Below are 4,778 nucleotides of genomic sequence, written 5' to 3'. Positions count from 1 at the left end.
AGAATGAGACCAGGGACGCCTCTCTCCCTCTGCATTCACTCAAGGACAGACTGGGGTCATGGGAACCTCACAATCGAAACCAGATCCTAAGACGCCCCTGGGGTGTCTCTTAGCCAATTTTACAGCCCTCGATTTCTCCCAAGATCACCGCTGTCAGACGGCTTATTTTCTATTCCACTGTGGCCTGGCCACAATATCCTCTGGACAATCAATTCTGAAGGGACTTTCGATTTTAACATCCTCCGTGATTTAAATAATTACTGCCACAGGACGGGCAAATGGTCCGAGGTGCCCTATGTTCAGGCCTTCTGGTACTTGCGCTTCCACCCCTATGTCTTAATTGCTCTACCTCCCAGATTCTCCTCGCAAAACAAACTTCTCCAACTCCCTCCGACGAAAACTCCTCCTCTCCTTTAACCGACCCCCCCCCCCCGCCCCGAATCTCTTGCTGTCCCCCTTTTACACCTCCCCCACCCTACCCTGAAGCTGTTCCCCCTTCCCCTGAAGCCGCTCCTCCCACTGCCCCCCCGCCACCGCTGTCAGCTCCTTTGCCCATATCCCTCCCCTCACCAATTAGCGCACACACGCGTTCGCATGATTCCCAGGATCCTAACCTCCTCTGTCCACTGAGGGAGGTAGCAGGGGCAGAAGGACTGGTCCGAGTCCACGTCCCCTTCTCCCTCCAAGATCTCTCTCAAATAGAAAAACGATTGGGTTCCTCCTCTGCTGACTCTTCCCGCTACATTAAGGAGTTCCGCTCTCTCTCTCAAGCTTATGATTTAACCTGGCATGATATCTTCGTGGTTCTGTCCTCTACCTTAACCCCAGACGAAAGGGAAAGAATTCACACTGCTGCCCGAAACCATGCAGATCAGGTCCACCTTACTGATAATTCTATGCCAGTCGGTGTAACCGCTGTACCGGGCACCGACCCAGGCTGGACTTATCAGGACGGCCAAGATGGCCGCCGTAAACGTGATCTCATGATTCAATGCCTCCTAGCTGGCATGCCGGCTGCTGCCCATAAGGTAGTCAATTTTGAAAAACTAAAAGAGATAACCTAAGAACCTAACGAAAATCCAGCTATCTTTCTCAATCGCCTTACAGAGGCCTTAACTCTCTACACCCGGCTGGATCCCGACACACCGGCAGGGGCAATGGTCCTAGTCACCCATTTTATTACCCAATCAGCCCCAGACATTCGGAAAAAATTAAAACGGGCAGAGGATGGCCCTCAAACCCCTATTCGAGACCTGGTAAAAATGGCCTTTAAAGTCTAAAATGGCCGTAAGGATTTGGCAGAATCCAGCCGACAGGCTCGGATGCACCAGAAGGTGGTTCTCCAAACCCAAGCTCTTGTGGCCGCCCTAAGGCCGGCCATCTCCCATGGATCACAGCATCCACGGGGTCTGCAGAAGGCAACCCCGCCAGGGGCCTGCTTCAAATGCGGAAAAGAAGGCCACTGGGCTCGCCAATGTCCCAATCCCCAACCTCCTTCTAAGCCCTGTCCCAGCTGCGGGCTAACGGGCCACTGGAAGAGTGACTGCCCTACGACTGGCCCTCCCTCAGCGTCTCCATGCTGGGGGCAGGCCAACCCTGCGGCATTGCCACTCGAACTGCTGGGATTGGCTGACGACTGACGGCGCCCGGACTCGAAGAACCCCATCACCCTCGCTGAGCCCAGGGTAACGCTACAGGTGGCGGGCAAGTCCATCTCATTTTTGGTGGACACGGGGGCCACCTAATCGGTTCTGCCTACCTATTCCGGGCCAGTTTCTCCTTCCCAGATCTCGGTTATGGGTATTGACGGCAAATCCTTCTCCCCATTTCAAACTGGTTTACTCCCATGTAATCTTGACGGGATGCCATTTACTCATTCCTTTTTAATCATGCCATTCTGCCCGGTTCCCCTCTTAGGCCAAGATATCCTCTCTTACTTAGGGGCCTCCCTCCAGCTGGTCAGACTTGACCCTAAAGTCCCCTCCTCCCAGCTCCTGCTTCCTCTTCTCGGTCTATCTATAGAACCCTCTCCCTCCTGCCCTCCTTTTTCAACCACACCATACCCAATCAATCCCCAAATTTGGGATACTTCTAAGCCCATAATAGCAACACACCATTCCCCTGTTCTCATCCGCCTAAAGGACCCCTCCAAGTTTCCGTCAAGGCCCGAATTTCCCATCTCCGAGACTCACCTTAGGGGCCTACAACCTATTATCACCAGACTCCTAAATCAGGGACTTCTTATCCCCACTGACTCTCCCTGCAACACCCCCATCCTGCCTGTCCGCAAAGCCTCTGGAGATTATCGCCTGGTCCAGGACCTCCGAATAATCAATGAGGCCATAATTCCTCTCCACCCGGCAGTACCGAACCCATACACCTTGCTCTCCCATATTCCCCCATCCACAACCCACTTTACGGTTTTGGATCTCGAGGATGCCTTCTTCATTATCCCCCTACATCCCGACTCCTATTTCCTCTTCGCCTTTACCTGGACGGATCCGGATACTCATACTTCCAGCCAGCTCACCTGGACAGTTCTTGCCCAGGGCTTCCGCGACAGCTCTCATCTCTTTGATCAGGCGCTGGCACGGGACCTCACTGCCTGCTCCCTTACTCCCAGCATACTCCTCCCATATGTAGATGACCTCTTCCTTTGCAGCCCATCTCTTAACCTCTCTAGACAACATACTGCAGATCTCCTCAATTACCTTGGCTCTCGCGGTTATCGGGTCTCCCCAGCCAAGGCTCAGTTATCTGTATCTTCTGTAACCTACCTGGGGCTCCACCTTACCCCTACCACAAAAAGTCTAACAACCGACCGCACCCAGATTATCCGTGAACTCCAACGCAAACACCAACAGTCCACCTCCCCAATTCCCGATTGGTGGCAATCCCCCCTTTTTACCTGGCTAACACCAATCTTGGGCCCCCTACTTCTGATTTGTATCCTGTTTATGTTTGCTCCCTGTTTTCTTAGGTTCCTTCGCAGGCGCATGGAAGAAGTCTCTCGAGTAGCCACAAACCAGATGCTTCTCGGCCCTTACACCCTGCTTCCTACAGAACCCCCCACTGGCTCTCCTTAAATCCGTGCCCCCGACCCCCAACGACGTCCCCACTCATGCAGGAAGTAGCCAGAGACAAAACGTCACCCCAATCCATCAAAGATGTCGGGATGTAAGGTCCGTTGGCCCGGGTGAAAGGAGGCCCGGGAGGTAAGAGAAAACATCGACCAGTATGAGGTAGGAGAGGCATTGGGACATAACGACCTCACCTGTTCTGGGAATCAACAAGAGACTCTAACTTCCTGCCCAGAAAACAATGGGGCTGACGGGAAGGGAAAGTGGGCTTACGCCCCACAACAGACCAACCAACACCTGGCCCGGCTGTATCCTCACCAAATAAGGAATTACCCTATATAGCAAACCGCCCCCTCCCCTTGCAAGCCGCCTTCTGCTTTTACCCCAATAAAAATTCCCCTCATCCAGTACTGGACGCGATTTCTCTGGCCCCTTTCTCTTGGACCAGTGAACCTCGCCCGGGAGCGCTCCCTAATAAAGCTCACTTGAAGCTTTCCTTTGTTTCGCGGTGCCGTTTTTGTTAAGATCTGACCTTACACATACAACACCAAGAATGAACACTAAGGTAGCTATGGACTTTGGGTGATTATGTTGTGTCAATGTAGGCTCACCCTTGGTTAAAAAAAAAAAATTCTGGTGACTGATGTTGATAATGGGGGAGGCTATGCATGTGTGGGGCGGGGCAGGGGGGGTTGAGAAATCTCTGTACCATCCTCCTGATATTCTTATAAACCTAAAACTGCTCTAAAAAAATTAAGTCTTAAAAAAAAGTTCAACAAGTTCCTTGATCCAATGACACTTTTATTCCACTGGAGGTGATAACTGGTAATTGAACAAGTATTATGTGCTCCGGAGACATTAAAACAGAGAGAGGATGCTGAGAATCCAGTAGGCAACTGCTTAGATAGAATACTAGGGAAGGTCTCCATGAAGAGGAGACATTCCAGCTGAAATCTATATAAAGAGAAAAGGCCACCCATGCCAAGATGTGGAGGAAAAGCTGTCTGGCAGAGGTAACAGCAGAGACCAAGGTCCTGAAGCAGGAAGGGGCTCAGCATGTGAGAGGAACAGAGAAAGTAGGTCAGTGTGGCTGGACCTGAGTGGACGTGGGGCTGCGTGATGTTGGAGGAGGGTAGGAGCCAGATGCCATGGGGCTTTTAGGTCAGGGTGAAGGCTGGCCCTTAATCCAAGCGCACCACAGGGCTCTGTGGAGGGGAGGGCTGAGGCCTGATTTTGATTTAGTCTGAGGTCAGTCTCTGTCAATCTCAACTTACTCGTGGGCCCTCTATGGTGCCACAAGCTTCTTGAAGGTGCCCCCACTTCCTTCCTCATGATAGCATTTACATAATCTGAATTGCATTTGAGAGCTTCCTGTGTCTCTCAGGAGCCCGAGCAGTGGTTTACCCCTAGTTCAGCCACCATGAACCAGTCATCCCCGGACCTCCCTTCCCCGCCTCCACTGGGCCTCAGTCTCCGCATCCACGAAGTGGGCGGGTAGAACCAAATGATGCATATGGCATTTCCGGTCCCATCACTCTAACTTTGGTTTGTGATTGGAAGAGGATGCAGCAGAAGTGGGATCCAGGAGAGAAACGAAAGTGAAAGATGGAAAACATTCCTCCAGCCTCCAGGAAAGTAGGCAGAGCTGGGGGTGGGGGGAGGGTAATGGGTGGGGGAGGGAGGTTTTTAGAAAGCTGG

The sequence above is a fragment of the Phocoena sinus genome, chromosome 8, assembly GCF_008692025.1.
Source record: "Phocoena sinus isolate mPhoSin1 chromosome 8, mPhoSin1.pri, whole genome shotgun sequence".
Classification (NCBI taxonomy): Eukaryota; Metazoa; Chordata; class Mammalia; order Artiodactyla; family Phocoenidae; genus Phocoena; species Phocoena sinus.
This window is presented reverse-complemented; position numbering follows the sequence as displayed.